At 43.6% G+C, this 16,941-nt stretch overlaps 1 protein-coding gene across 1 annotated transcript in view; it reads right to left on the bottom strand.

Annotated features, from left to right (window-relative positions):
* LTBP3 (latent transforming growth factor beta binding protein 3) overlaps positions 1-16,941 on the bottom strand; it is a 211,923-nt gene that overhangs the window by 12,088 nt on the left and 182,894 nt on the right. The window lies entirely within an intron of this gene.

Below are 16,941 nucleotides of genomic sequence, written 5' to 3'. Positions count from 1 at the left end.
GCCTGTGAAAAAAGCAGCTAGAATAAGCAATCAGAGTCTCAGACCTGGGGAGGAGGTGAGATGCCTCCTGAGACACTCTGCTAGGGTGAGCCTTAATATATTGATTGTGTGTTTGGACACAAGGTTCAACACCTGAGAGAAGGTCCTGCTAAAATGTATTAGCTAGTAGCCAGATGGCCAGGAGTTTGTTTTTTGTACAAGCTGATGAATAAACTGGCTGTGGCTGTTATCCTGAAACCTTTGGACTTGTGTGGTTTACTACTGCTGTTCACTGCATCTTTCCCGAGTACCTATTCCCCTGATTTTACTACATATGGTGGAGAATTGGCTTTCAAAGATCTGCGCATGTCAAGAATAGCAGCAGTTTTGGAGATACTTGCAGGAAACAGCTCTGTGTGTGTGCTTGGAAAGTTTAAAAGAGACAGACACCGTGGAGAGATATGTGCATGTTTTGTCATGTGGATAAAAGCAGCTAAAAATTGGAATGTTTATACACAGCAACAGTAGAAAACAGAGAACCCCGTGGATGTGAGTAATAAATCCCACTGTGAAATACTGTTTAAACAGAGTCGCTGCATATATGATGAATTGAGAGGAGTTACATTTTGTCAGTGAAACTGGCTATTTGTGTTGGAAAAACAGACTTGTTTGCAAAGACCAATGAGACACAGATTAAAGGCAAAGAAATAAAGTGTTTTCACTTAATTGCTCTAAAGCAGGTGTGCTCATTAAGAGTGGGAAGAAAACCCAAGTATATGTTGCTGAAGTCTAGGAAATGTGTGTCTCTGCAAAGCACAAGTTGGGTGTCGCCCTGGTTCTGTGCATAAGCAAAGAGCAAGAGAGTTTAAAGAGAAAAGTTTGTTGAGAATCTTTGCCAGTGTAAAGTGGATGTTTCTGTGTTGAAACAACAAGAAGCATGCAAATGTGTTTGCAAAACTATTGAGCATAAGTTAAAGAAAAAAAACCCAAAAGAAAACTTTTGGCTCTGCAAAGGAAAAGTTTGAGACTTATGCTGGGTGTTGTAGTGCCACACATCTTAAGTCAAGTTAGGTGCTCCTTCTATAAAGAAAGTGTTTTGTCCATATAAAGATAAAATTGGCTGCGTCTTACGCTACAATGGGCAACAAAAAGCAAAAGCCTACTGTGTCAAACCAGAAAGAGTGCATACAGGTTTGTCAAAGTGTCGATATGGAGAGAAACAAAAATCAGAACTTGGAGCACGTTTGTGTGGCGGTAGTTTATGACACTTATCATTGTTCTAGGTTAAAAGAGGAGGATGTTTCTGATAAAGACTTACTACAAACTGTTATGACCCAGCAGACAGCCGTTAGGCAACCGCTGTTACAAGATGCTGCAGCTATGTCTGAAAAAGGGCCAGATACACATTTGTCTGAACTCTGCGAAAAGGCTGTGTTGCAGTGCCCTGAAAAGGAGGATGTGCTTAAAGACTTTCTACAAGATTTTATGGCCCAGTAATCCACTATCACCCAGCAATCCGCAATAAATCGACAACAGTTAGACTTAGAGGAGTTCTTGATGCAATTAGAAACCAGGTTGAGAGCATCAGTGTAAAATGTAGAACAGTTAAATGGAGAAAAAATGCGGTTGGATAAATATATTGGGGAGCTACAGGCAAAATTTTCAGACTTGGTAGGAGAGAAGTATATAGCTATTTCCAGAGTCCGTGACTGTATGCAGAGTTTAGAAGAAGCCAACCTTCAGAAAGATCAGGCACTTCTTAGAGAAAAGCAAAAGGAGGAAGAGATTGAAAGGATGACGCAGGCAATAGCGAAGTGTCAGGCGCCGTCCCACGATATCCTCAGGACGGTCGCCTGTGCTGCCTTCCAGCGCATCTGGTTGCGTCACTTTTGGCCGCCCGGTCACCGCACACACGAGTGAGTCCCATTGCTAGGCAACGGGACGCTACTCTCTAAATCTCCCCGGCGCTAGTTATGACAGTGCCGCTCCGCTGCTCCGCATTGGGCCACCTAACTATTTAAACACCTCCTGGCCTTCCTACCAGTGCCAGAGTATCAGGTCCCTACCTGCTTCCAGCGTTCCCAAGTGTTCCTGTTTCCTTTCCCTGTTTTGATATATTCCTTGATGCCTGTGACCCTTGTGACCCGGACTGCTTTGACCACCCCTTTTGGATCTCCCCTATTGTACTGTGCCTCCTAGAAAGTTATCGACCCGGCTTATCTCACCTTCCCTTCGGATACTCCTTGTGTACCTTCATTTCCGGCTTGTCTGACAACTCTTTTCTCGTGCTTCGCTATCTGACCCGTGGAAGGACCGCGACCTTTGTATCTCCTGCAGCTGAGTCCATACCTCGTTGCGGGGGTCCCTGGTGAACACCAGGGGCACGTTAGACTCCGCACTTTCTCTCGGGTAGTGCCAACGATAGCAGGTACGCAACACGTAGTCGTGACACTAAGATAACTCAAGAAGCTGCTACGAGGACACAAAAATAGGTAGAAAATGTCAAAAAACTTTGTAATGTGCAGATTTCAGGTTTAACAGACGACCTCTCAGTGCTGCAAATGGAATGAGGAGAGAAGAAAAGATCAGATGCAAAGTGGGACACACTTAAGATGGAATTTGATGAAATGAAAGTAAAGAGCAGTACTCTTACTCTGGAAAAGGAGAAGCTATAGGCGGAGAAAGTCCAGCTGCAGCAGCAGATTGAGAAGTTAAAGGGGCAGATGAGTAGTCATATCCCAGCACAGCTGCACGCAGAATCGAAGAGGGCCTGCGAGGAGACCATTGCTCAACTAAGCCAAAAATTAGCAGAGCCAGAGCAGAATCACAGGAAGGCTGAACTGGAGCAGGGCAGGTTACTGGTGGAGAAAAAGACACTAAAGGAGGGTATGATGCTTCTCCAAGCATCCTCCACTCCTCACCAGGAGCGTGGAAAAGATATGAAGGATATGCAGTTAAGGATCATACAACTGGAGAAGCAGTTGGCAGATGTGTCACAGAAATGTGAAGAGGAGGCAAACAGAGCAGGCTCTCTCCTACTAGAAAATGCCCGTCCGCGGGAATACCACATACCGCTGACAACACCACTGCAAGCCTCTGCCGCACTGACCACAGAGTTGGAGAAAGCTAAATCTGAGCTAGCTGATCAGGAAGCAACTGGAGAGTGAGACAAAACACCTGACTAAGATACAGACAGAGCTGCAGAGAGAGGTTACTAAGCAAGCAGCCCTGCAAGCTCAGTTGGACAGGGAGATGGCTCCAAAATCAGAGTTGCAGACACAGTTGAAGAGTGGGGTTGGAAAAGAGGCAGGCTTGCAAGAAAGGCTGAAAAGCGAGGCTGTAGTAAATGCAGAGTTGCAATATCAAATAACTAAAGAAGCTATCATACATGTAGAATTGCAATCACAGTTGCAGAAATTGATAGAACAGATGTGTTTTGACTATGTGACGCGGAAGGAACATGAGGAGAAAGTGTCAGAGCTGCAGAAATGAGAGAACAGATGAAGCAAGAGTATATAAAGGCACATGACAATTATCAGAGTGAAAAAGTGAATGGTAAAATACTGCATCTTCAAGCTAAGATACAGAAGCTTGAAGCAAATATGTTACTGTTGCAAGAATCTAACTCCAAACTCGGCAAGAAAAGAGAAACGTTGCTGCAGAAAAGAAGTTTCTTGAGGAAAGTGTAAAAAGTGGGAGGGCCCAAATACAGCAGCTCACTGCAGAGAATGGAAAGTTAAAAACTGATATTGCAAGCGTAATTGCAGCCCAGAATACAAATAAAGGTCAATTTCAAAGTCACATTTCAAAGCACACTGAGGAATGAAAAGGAAAATCTGCAGAAAGAACTTGATGCAAAGTCCCAGATATACAACAGAAAATTAAGATCATGTCCCATGTGTGAAGTCTCTGTAGAAGATAAAAGGGTAAAAGCACTGCTAGATTCGGACAGCATGGTTTCTCTTGTAAAAGCAGAGTTAATGAGTCCCTTAAACCGTCAAGGGAAAACTGTTGGCGTAACCTGCATACACGGGGATACACTGCGTTATGATGCTACTGAGGTACAAATAGAAACACAGTATGGTCATATGGTAGTCACTATGGGATTAGTTCCCGGTTTAAAATTTGATGTGCTATTGGGGAGAGATTGTTCCCACATTTGGAAGCATTTGGAAGCTGTGGGAAACCCAGTCGATTGCCAAAGTGAATTGCCCAGACCCACATGGTAATGTCACTGATACAGTGGTAGGGGGTGTGTTTCCCAAGTCAGAAGTGTCCCCTTTATCAAATGTGGTTGGTGAGTCAGGAAATGACAACGGTAGCAATGGACTGCAGGCGAGTGTAAGTTCTATTGAGATGGGAAATGTTGTCAAGACTACTAACTGTACACCTGATGTTAAAGCAAAGAAAGATGTTTGTGCCTCGGAGCAATTAATAGACCCCACTCTAATAAAAGCCAGACAGAGAGTGAAAATTATTAATGAGAAGCCAGTAGAACCTGGTAATAGATTGTTGTATTCTTACATGGCAATAAACCAGGAGTTCGAAAAGAGGTCTTTGATTGTTGATCATCCTGCTCTGAGTGTTGGTGCCATGTTTCCACGTCTCATTATAAAAATTTGCTGGCAACTACCCCATTTCTCCACTATCCTTTGTTTCTTTGGGTTCAAAAGGATCTGTAACTAATACCCACGCACCCAGTTTACAGCATAAAGCTAAACGTTTTGGAAAGAAATAGAGGAGTATTTAGGGTTACAAGTGTTCCACCCGTAAGTTGAAACAAAGGGGGGGGGGATATGTGACAGAGTCATTGGAAGGAGGCTACAAGGGAGAGGTAGGTATCCCAGGCTTCCTGCATTGTGTTATGTATGGAGAAAGAGGAGGGTGGGATCCATACATAACGCCCAGTCCGGGTCTTCTGATCTGTCAGTCTCTTAACAGACTGATCAAGAGATGCACCTGTGAGGTGCCTGTGAAAAAAGCAGCTAGAATAAGAGTCTCAGATCTGTGAAGGAGGTGAGTTGCCTCCTGAGACACTCTGCTATGGTGAGCAATAATATATTGACTGTGTGTTTGCACACAAGGCCCAACACCTGAGAGAGGGTCCTGCTAAAATGTATTAGCTAGTAGCCAGAGAGCTAGAAGTTTGTTATTGTTTTGTTTTGTTTCTAATCTGGTGAATAAACTGGCTGTGGCTGTTATCCTGAAACCTCTGGACTTGTGTGGTTTACTGCTGCTGTTCACTGCATCTTTCCCAAGGAGATAGTACCTATTCCCCTGATTTTACTACAACATATATATATATATATATATACACACACACACATACACACACACACACACACACATACATATAGATATTCACACACACACACACACACACACACACACACACACACACACACACACACACACACACACTCACAGGCAATAAAAGGAAGAAAATGTATGTGAACCCTTTGGAATTGCCTCATGTATTGGTTATGAAGTGAGATATGGGGGTAAATGTAACAAGCTGCAAGTTTCTGACGGGTATGAAAAGTGGAAATGTTGCCTATAACAACCAATCAGATTCTAGCTATAATTTTGTAGAATGTATTAAATAAATGATAACTAGAGTCTGTTTGGTTGCTATAGGCAACATCTCCACTTCTCAAACCCGCTGGAAACTCGCAACCTGATACATTTACCCCCTGATCATCTTTGAAGTTACAGGAATAGACAAACACAGTCTGCTTAAATTAATAAGACACAGACAATTATAACTTTTGTTGTCTTATTGAATGCACCATCATCATCATCATCATCTATTTATATAGCCTTGGATTTAATAACTGTTTGACCCTCCTTTGGTAGTAATAACTAAGGATGAGCGGGCTCGGATTCCGCTAATCCGAGCCCACCCGAACAGTGCGGATCCGACGGGATCCGAGCACTGTTCGGGTATTTCCGGCGGCAAAAAAAATGAAACTGAGGCTCTGACGTCCAAGTCTCGCGTCGGATCTCGCGAGACTCGGATTGCATAAATTCCCCGCTAGCGGCCGCCATTTTCATTTGGGCTGTGATCAGGGTAGAGGGAGGTTGTAGGGTAGTGGTACTCCTGCGTGATCAGTCCAGTTGTGCTTTATGCTTGTGTCCAGTGCTCTGTCCTTGCTGAGTCCAGTGGTGCTTTATGCTTGTGTCCAGTGCTCTGTCCTTGCTGAGTCCAGTGGTCCTTTTGTCCTGTGCTCTGTCCTGCTGAGTCCAGTGGTGCTTTGGCCAGTGTTTGTCCTGCTGAGTCCAGTGGTGCTTTAGTCCTGTGCATTTTTGTGCTAAGTCCATAGTAATTGTCTAATTATTAAAAACTCCCCCAAAAAATTTAAAATATAAATAAAAAAAAATTATACAAAAAAAAGGAAAAAATAAATATTAAAAAATTATTTAAAAAGTATAAAAAAATTCTAGAGCAATATATTATTACAGTCCTGAAATATTAGTACTGCAATACCTACATTCACTGTTTCTGCAGTCCAAAAAATAGGAACTGCAATCTATATTACTACGTTCACTGTTTCAGCAGTCCAAAAAATAGGAACTGCAATCTATATTACATTTACTACGTTCATTCTTTAAGCAGTTCCAGAGAATAGGTACTGCAATCTATATTACATTTAATACGTTCAATTTTTAAGCAGTGCAAGAGAATAGGTACTGCAATCTATATTACATTTACTACGTTCATTCTTTAAGCAGTTACAGAGAATAGGTACTGCAATCTATATTACATTTAATACGTTAAATTTTTAAGCAGTGCAAGAGAATAGGTACTGCAATCTATATTACATTTACTACGTTCATTCTTTAAGCAGTTCCAGAGAATAGGTACTGCAATCTATATTACATTTAATACGTTCAATTTTTAAGCAGTGCAAGAGAATAGGTACTGCAATCTATATTACATTTACTACGTTCATTCTTTAAGCAGTTCCAGAGAATAGGTACTGCAATCTATATTACATTTAATACGTTCAATTTTTAAGCAGTGCAAGAGAATAGGTACTGCAATCTATATTACATTTACTACGTTCATTCTTTAAGCAGTTCCAGAGAATAGGTACTGCAATCTATATTACATTTAATACGTTCATTCTTTCAGCAGTTCCAGAGAATAGGTACTGCAATCTATATTACATTTACTACGTTCATTCTTTCAGTAGTTCCAGAGAATAGGTACTGCAATCTATATTACATTTAATATGTTCAATTTTTAAGCAGTGCAAGAGAATAGGTACTGCAATCTATATTACATTTACTACGTTCTTTCTTTATGTAGTTCATAAAAGGAGTAACTGCCGATTCTATTAATACTTTCTTTATTTCAGTAGTTCCAAAAAATAGTAACTTCCATTTATATTACTACGTTCTTTGTTTTTGCAGTTACAAAAAAGAGGAACTGCCATTTTTATTACTACGTTCTTTCTTTCTGTAGTTCCAAAAAAGAGTAACTGCAATTTTTATTACTACGTTCTTTCTTTATGTAGTTCAAATAAATAGTAACTTACATTTATATTACTACGTTAATTGTTTGTGCAGTCCCAAAAAAGAGGAACTGCGGTCTTAACATCTATGTTGGTTTTAGACGTCCATCCGGTGTCCGCCATCTGTGCAGTGGAATTCAGACCTGTTGAGGGTGATATATTGTGGCCCCGGTACAAAAATTGGGTACCGGGGCCACTCCACTACGCAGTCCAGATAGATGCGTATCAGATATTAAACTACATTCAGTGTTGGGGGCAAATCCAAAAATAATTAAAATGCACTGTCATGATCGAAAACAAGAGGTATTGACACGCTAGAACTCCACCCTCTATATGCTGCAGAGGATGGAGGAGCAGCCATATGTGCAGTGGAATTGAGACCAGTTGGAGGAGGTATTGTGGCCACTCCACTACGCAGTCCAGAAAGCTACCGCGGTGCAACGTTTTGGACTAAAAAGAATATTGTGAGGTGTGAGGTGTTCAGAATAGACTGGAAATTAGTGGAAATGATTGTTATTGAATGTTATTGAGGTTAATAATAGCGTAGGTGTAAAAAAAACCCAAAAACTGGAGTTTAGCGCTTTTTATGCTTTTTTAAAAATAAATCAGAACCCAAAACCCTAAATCAGAACCAAAACCTTTCGTCAGGTGTTTTGGCAAAACAAATCAGAACCCAAAACCTCAAGCTAATCAGAACCCAAAACCCAAAACCCTAAAAGTGCCCGGTGCACACCCCTAGTTATAACCTCAGCCAAACATTTCCTGTAAACCACTGGCAAGTGAATAACATTGATTATATTTTTGATTATATTTTTACAATGGCACCTGTCAAGGGGTCAGATATATTAGGCAGCAAGTGAACAGTCAGTACCTGAAGTTGATGTGACGGAAGCAGGAAAAGTGGGCAAGCGTATGGATATGAGCAACTTTGACAAGGGTCAAATTGTGAAGGATAGATGATCATCTCCAAAAACAATAGAAAAAAGACAGAACTTAAAGGATCTGCTGCTAACTTACTGGTGCCAGATACCACAGGACACCTTTTGAGGTTTTGTGAAGTCCACAATATTAAGCAAATGGTATTAATGTTGTGGCTGATCTGTATACATATATGGTTTTTATTGTGGGGTTTTAGCTCCTTTCTAGGCAGGCTGGGCAGCTTTTAGCAGCATTAACAGTCAAATTGTCCACTTTTAAGGTTTAAATCGAGACTGGCTGGCTTTTTTTGGCATCAAAACAAAAGTTACCATGCTTCTTGTCTGTGCATAATCAAACAGAAACACATATAATTTCATAATTCCTTTCCACCACAGTTTTAGAGGCATACCCTCTGTAAAAACATCATACCCCAAATGATCTCTAACTTAAATAAACTCTTTTAAAACACAAATAACAACTTCCTGAGAAAAAAAATACTTCCTTTCACATACCAGTCACCATCTCACTATATACATACCTCCCGACAGGTCTTGCCCGCAGCTCAAAACAGTGGGAGTGCCATTTTGTAAAGGTAGGCGTGACCACGGTGTGACAGGGTGTGGTCACGCCCCTAAAGGGTTGCCTAGTGCTGTAAAGCACTAGGCTATCCATTACATATCTCTATTCCCCCAACATTCCCACCCACAGGATAAACATGTCCACAGGCAGGACAGCAGAACAGAGCCCTAAAATCGAGACTGTCCCACTGAAACCGGGGCAGTTGAGAGGCATACAATATATACTTCAATCCACTTATGAAATTGCATAACATAAAAACCCATATCTTTATTAGTGCTTACTCAACTCCCGCCGATACTATTGACTCTAATGTACCCTCACAACTGTCCCCCACTCTGAGCTACACTTCTCTTGTTTCAGCTCCAATTAGAATGTAAGCTCTCTCATGAGCAGGGCCCTCCCTACCTTTTATTTTCATATCTGTGTTTATTTTGTCTACCTTGTATGTCCCTGTTTTATGTGTCCTATTTTCCTTACTGTATGGTGCTGTGGAGCAATGTGGCATCTTAAAAATTTACAATAATAACAAAGTTTGAATATGCAATGATGTAGAGTAAATAGACACTAGAGCACTAAATAGCGTAGTATTCTGCATGTCAAGCAATACACTGTTGTACTGGGTCTGGGTTGAGATCAGGATACCATTTGTGTTATTTTATGGCTGTAATTTATTTTTGAGCCTAAAGTAAAACTTATGTTCCAGTTCAAATCATACTTTAAATAATTCAAGACAATAAGTGAGCAAATAATATATCAATGATATACACTGATTAATATAGTGTGTAATATACATATCAAAGTATTTGTTGTATTAATTTTTGTTAATATTTTTTACTCCTATATGCCAGTCCCCTCCCTTTTTTTAAAAATGTCTCTTGGTTGATCACTGTCAGAAGCCGCAACATGCATTAATACTGAGTGGGTGTAGGACAAAACACCTTTAAGATTCAGCATGTTGTTTTGAAAACTGAGGTTTATTGTTGGTCCCCCTGGCACGAGTTCTGTCTGTTAAGTATGGTATAATACCTCACAGCGCTGGGGTCATAAGTTCAATTCCCGACCATGGCCTTATCTGTGTGAAGTTTGTATGTTCTCCCTGTGTTTGCGTGGGTTTCCTCTGGGTGCTCCGGTTTCCTCCCACACTCCAAAAACATACTGGTAGATTAATTGGCTGATATCAAAATTGGCCCTAGTCTCTCTCTCTCTGTCAGGTGCCGTCCCGCTGTCTCCTCGGGACAGTTGTCTGCATTGCTGCCCAGCGCATCTGGTTGCCAGGCAACCAGACGTGGAAGTTCTGGCCACCCGGCGCAGCCTTCTGCACATGCGCGTCCCGTTGCTAGGCAACGGAGGCTACTGTATAGTTTCGGCGGAAGCTGAGAACAGCGCTGCCACCCACCTTACTCCTATTGGCTCCCCAAACTATAAAAGGCACTTCCTGTCACTACACCTGTGCCATAGTATCAGGTCTTCCTGCTTCCAGCGTTTTCTGTGTTACCAGTTCCAGCATTGTTCCTGACTTTCCTCGTTTGCCTGTGACCTTTCTGACCCAGACCTTTTGACCACCTCTTTGGATCTCCCCTTTGTACTGCGCTACCTGAAAGTTAACGACCCGGCTTGCCTAACCATTCCTCCGGATATCCTAGTGTACTGCCTACCACCAGAGCGTTACCGACCCGGGCTGTCTGACACCCTCTCTTGTATCTCGCTGTTGACTCGTGGAAGGATTGCGACCTGCGTGTTCCTGCAGCGGAGACCATACCTCCTTGTGGGGGTCCCTGGTGAATACCAGGGGCACGTTAGATTCCGCACCTTCCTCTGAGTTGAACCAACAATAGCAGGTACGCAATATAGTTGTTACAGTATACTCTGGCCATGACTACGGAGGGGTCTGGTGAACCGTCTGCCCAAGAATTACTTCTGCACCTGGCCCAGCTGGTTGAACAACAGGAAGCAGCCCAGGCTCATCTCCTGCATTGTGTCCAAGGTATTGCAACCCGTTTTGATGTCTTACAGGGTTCCTTACCCACTACTCAGCCATAACCTCCTCTGCATCTGCATCTTCCAGTGTGGTTACGGTCTCTACAGCGGCCTCCTGTCTGCGCATTCCAACACCTGAAAAATTTGACAGAGATCCCAAGAGGTGCAGGGGTTTTTTGAACCAATGCGCCATTCAATTTGAATGTAACCCTGGGGCCTTTCCATCAGAACGCACCAAAGTGGCATTTATCATCTCCTTCCTCAGCGGTCAAGCTCTCGCCTGGGCCATGGGAATGAGGGGACCCCCTCCTTAGCAACACAACCTCTTTCATCGAGGCCTTTAAAAGAGTCTTTGATGATCCCGGAAGAGTCGCCTTTGCAGCTACTAGATTGTTGAATCTTCGTCAAGGCGACCTGTCCGTGGGTCAATATGCAGTTCAATTCCGGACTTTGGCTTCCGAGTTGAAATGGAACAATGAAGCACAAGTGCAACTTTCTGGCAGGGTTTGGTCGATATTATTAAAGAGGAGGTAATCTCCAGAAAACTGACTGCAGATCTTGATTCTCTCGGCTCGATGTGCATCAAGGTGGATTTGCGCTACCAGGAGCGCACGCAAGAACGTCCCTCTAGCAAATGATTCATACAACGGCTGGCACCTCAGCTCCAAAATCCCATCCTGCCAGTGGACGAACCTATGCAAGTAGGACGGTCTAAGTTGTCTCCAGAAGAAAGGGAGAGATGCTTCAAGCAACGTCTTTGTCTATATTGTGGAGATCCAGGACACCTTTTGAGGGTTTGCCCCAAGAGGCCGGGAAACTCTTCCTCCTGAACGGTGGCAGGGAGGCCGCTTTAGGAGAGTCCACTGTTGCTCCCTACTCCAAAAATTCCACAGAATTTCTTGTGGCTGTCATCCTGAGCACCTCTAAAGGTCCTTTCTCTACCACGGCCTTTGTGGACTCCGGCTCCTCCGGGAACTTCATTTCTGCGGATCTTGCCTCGCAGCTCCAAATACCTTTGGAATCCTTGCCTCAACCATTATCTTTGATGGCAGTCGACGGTAGTCGTGTCACTAACGGCTACTTTTGGTTCTGCCTAAGTCCATGAACCCCCTTATCCTGGGGCTACCGTGGTTGAGGATGCATTCATCTGAAATGGATTGGGGTCAGGTTACAGCATGGGGTTCAAGATGTTTTCATAGATGCTTGTCCAAGGTCCTGCCTCCCAAGTCTCAAATTATGGCTCACTCCAAGCTAACTAATCTTCCTGCTGTATACATGGCGTTCAAAGATGTATTCAGCAAGACTGAAGCAGAAACCCTGCCTCCTCATCGTCCCTGGGATTGCGCTATTGTTATGTCTCCTGACCAACCTATTCCCAAAGGGCAGACCTATCCGTTATCTCGTCCAGAGATGTTGGCCATGTCCCAATACATCACAGAAAACCTAAAACGGGGATTTATCCGTAAGTCCACATCCCCGGCTGGTGCAGGCTTATTCTTTGTAAAAAAAAAAAGATGGGTCCCTTCGTCTTTGTATCGATTATCGCCCTCTTAATCGCATCACCATCAAAAATTGATATCCACTACCCCTCATCTCTGACCTCTTGACAGACTCAGTGGATCACAATTCTTTTCCAAATTAGACCTCCGTGGGGCCTACAATCTGATTCGCATCAAGAAAGGGGATGAAGGAAGATGGCCTTTAATACCAGGGATGGACACTTTGAGTACCTGGTGATGCCCTTTGGCATCTGTAATGCCCCAGCGATCTTCCACACATTCGTCAATGATATCTTTCAGGATCTGTTATACACCTCTGTGGTGGTCTACTAAGACGATATATTAATATTTTTTAAAGATTTGAAATCCCATCAGAAACAAGTGAAGGAGGTCCTACACAGACTCCGGAAACACCATCTCTACTGCAAGCTGGAAAAGTGCGCGTTTGAAGTAACACAGGTACCTTTTCTTGGTTTCATTGTATCAGGTCAAGGACTGTGTATGGATCCCACCAAGGTGACAGCTATCTTGGATTGGCCTCAGCCACAAGGCCTTAAAACTATCCAAAGGTTCATTGGCTTTGCAAACTATTATCGCCAATTTATTCAGGGATTCTCCTCCATTATTGCTCCTATCACACCCTTAACCAGGAAGACTGCCAATCCTAGAGTTTGGTCCCCGGAGACCACTTCTGCCTTTGCGATGCTAAAAAAGGCATTCTCTTCAGCTCCAGTTCTTTCCCAGCCAGACCAGGAATGACCCTTCTTCCTAGAAGTGGATGCATCCTCTGTAGGTATTGGAGCTGTGCTATTTCAAAAATCTCCTTCTGGCTCGCACAACCCGTGTGGGTTTTTCTCCAGACGATTCCTTCCTAGTGAATGTAATTATGGAATTGGGGATAAAGAGTTACTGGCCATCAAGGCTGCCCTGGAGGAATGGCGACATCTGTTGGAGGGGGCTGTATATCCTGTTACTGTGTTTACCGATCATCGGAACTTAGTATTCATTCAGGAGGCTCGTTGCCTTAATCCTCGGCAAACCCGCTGGGCATCTTTCTTTGCTCGATTCAACATGATGCTCACATTTTGTCCCGGTGCCAAGAACGGACGAGCGGATGCATTATCCCGCTCATTTGATGATTCTGATCGCCTAAAACCGTTGATACCTCAGCATGTCATTGATACTTCGAACATTGTGGCTCTCACCAGAACTAAGCCTTCCTCTCCTCCTCCAGGCCGGTCATTTGTGGAACCCCACCTAAGGCTTAAGACTCTACAGTGGGCTCATTTATCCTGCATTGCCGGTCACGCTGGAATAAACAAAGACTACAGCATTGCTTTGTCGTCGTTTCTGGTGGCCTACTGTACGTGCCGATATATGCAAATTCATTGCTTCCTGTACCACCTATGCCCAACACAAGACTTCTAGAAGACCTCCGGCAGGACTGCTTCGTCCATTTCCTATTTCTAATGTTCCCTGGGAGAGTGTGGCTATGGATTTTATCACAGATCTACCTCCCAGTGCAGGGTTTACCGCTATCTGGGTGATCATTTATCGTTTTTCCAAGATGGCACACTTTATTCCTCTAACTGGATTGCCCACTGCCGGTCGTCTTGCAGATATCTCTATCAAAGAGATATTCAGGTTACATGGCTGCCCTAAGGAGATTATTTTGAATCGCGGAGTCCAATTCACCTCCTGGAGAACCTTTTGTTGTAATCTGAGTGTAGAACTAAAGTTCTCTTTGGGGTGTCATCCCCAGACCAATGGGCAGACTGAGCGAAGTAATCAGGATCTTCAGACTTTTCTTCGGTGTTTCACTTCTGACAATCAGAATAAGTAGTCTCAATTTCTTCCCTGGGCAGAATTCTCCCATAACCAACATGTTCATGAATCCACAGGATTCTCCACGTTCTTTATTGTATATGAAACCATCCTGTCTTTCCGGATCCTTTTCCAGTATCCTCCTCGTCAGTTCCAGCCGTAGATACCCTCTATCGAGAGTTTGCTCTTATTTGGGCCAAGACTAAGACGGCTTTACTCAAGGCCACACAGCATCACAAGATCTTTGCAGATCGTCGTCGTAGGTACACTCCCCTCCTGAAAGTAGGGGACCAAGTGTGGCTATCCACCAGGGGCTTGAAACTAAAAGTTGCTTCAATGAAGATGGCTCCATGATTTATTGGTCCTTACACCATCCTGCAAGTCATCAACCCTGTGTGCTTTAAGTTGAAACTACCTCCTTCTCTGAAATGTCATAATACTTTCCACATATCATTATGGCGACCATTGGTACTCAATGAATTCTTTCAGTCTCCTTGCCGACCTCCACCAGTACCAACTTCTACTGGAACAGAATTCGAGATCAATCGAATCTTGGCCTCTCGCATTCTTCATGGCAAACAGCAATTCCTCGTCCATTGGAAAGGATACGGTCTGGAGGAGAGATCATGGGTGGATAAGCAAGGTCTTCACGCCCCTAGGGTTCTTAAGAAATTCCTTCAAACAGGAGGAGGAGGAAGAAGAGGTCAGGCGCTGTCCCGCTGTCTTCCCTGGGCTGTCGCCTGCGTCGCTGCCCAGCCTGGCAACCAGATGCGGAAGTTCCGGCCGCCCGGCGCGGCCTTCTGTGCATTTGCGTCCCAATGCTAGGCAACAGAGGCTACTGTATAGTCTCGGCGGCAGCAGAGAACAGCGCTGCCGCCCACCTTACTACTATTGGCTCCCCAAACTATAAAAGGCACTTCCTGTCACTACACCTGTGCCAGAGTATCAGGTCTTCCTGTCTCCAGCATTTTCTGTGTTACCAGTTCCAGTATTGTTCCTGACTTTCCTCGTTTGCCTGTGACCTTTCTGACCCGGACCATTTGACCACCCCTTTGGATCTTCCCTTTGTACTGCGCTACCTGAACGTTACCGACTCCGCTTGCCTCATTATCCCTCCGGATATCCTGGTGTACTGCCTGCCACCAGAACGTTACCGACCCGGCCTGTCTGACACCCTCTCTTGTATCTCGCTGTTGACTCGTGGAAGGACCTCAAACTGCGTGTTCCTGCAGCGGAGTCCATACCTCCTTGCAGGGGTCCCTGGTGAATACCAGGGGCACGTTAGAGTCCGCACCTTCCTCTGAGTTGCGCCAACAATAGCAGATACGCAATATAGTTGTGACACTCTCTCTCTTTCTGTGTTAGGAAATTTAGACTATAAGCTCCAATGGGGCAGGAACTGATGTGAATGAGTTCTCTGTACAGTGGCACTATATAAATAAACGATGATAATGATGATGATGATAATGCGGGCTGCAGATTTAGCGGAAATAGTTTGAATACATGCACATTCTCCTGGGAATACAGTGTTCTTGGAATGCAGTCTTCCTCATGGTATAGTAAATGTATGAGGAAATATTGGGATAATGAACAGCAAGTATATGTATGTGGTTTGGTGCAGTATGCACTAGCTGTGTTGCAATGTACAGGAACGAACCCTGAATGCTTTCCTGACTGGTTGCGTATTATTGTAATTATTATTATTATTATTAATATTATTAATATTGTAGATTTGTAAGGCGCCACAGTGCTACACAGCCCCGTACAATAAGGAAAACAGTACCAGGACTGGGAGAGAGTCTGGATGTGAGAAATAAAGCAAAGGGTGGAGTCAAGTGTGACACCAAGGCAGCGGGCTTGGGAGACTGAGGATATTGTGGAGTTATTCACAGTAAGGGAGATTTTAGTGAAGATGGTGAATCTGTCAGGAGGGAAGATAATAAGTTCTGTTTTGGACATGTATAGCTTTAGATAGCACTGGGATATCTATGTGGAGATAGCAGAAAGACAATTGGTTTCCAGAGATAGTACAGAAGGAGAGAGGTCAGGGAAGAGATATAGATCTGGGTGTCATCAGCGTAGAGGTGGTATTGGAGGCCAAATGAACAAATTAGTGCCCCAAGAGAAGAGGTATACAGTGAAAATGGATGAAAGTTTGTTACAAACAGATTCTGCATTCCATAGTGCACAGGAGAAGGGAAGAAAGGCTAGAGGAGATATGTGGATAAGGTTGGCGGGATTGGATGGAAATGTTTGGGGTTGAGCGAGGAGTGTGAGCAGATAATGGGGATTGTATGGTGCCAGGGTGAGGTGGGATATCACCAGCAGTCATGAGAAGAAGCAGGGTGAGAAAGAGGACATGCAAGGAGAATTTGTGGGTGTAAGGATTATTTCTGTTTATGTAGGTTGGTGAGTGTGTTAGGTGCAGTAGATAAAACAGTTCATGTGTGTAGACTAGCGAGGAGGGAAGTAGTGAAGGGGGAATTTTTATTCAACCAATAATTTTTATGTGTCAATTGTTGCATTTCACAAACTGTAATAAAGATATGTAATGCAGCATCCATTGGACATAAACAGTACTAAGCACCTTTTTGACAAGCAAGTAGTACATAACACTGATTTGAGCAATAATCATAGACCACCTAGTG

Source organism: Mixophyes fleayi, chromosome 10 (assembly GCF_038048845.1).
Source record: "Mixophyes fleayi isolate aMixFle1 chromosome 10, aMixFle1.hap1, whole genome shotgun sequence".
Classification (NCBI taxonomy): domain Eukaryota; kingdom Metazoa; phylum Chordata; class Amphibia; order Anura; family Limnodynastidae; genus Mixophyes; species Mixophyes fleayi.
This window is presented reverse-complemented; position numbering and strand designations above follow the sequence as displayed.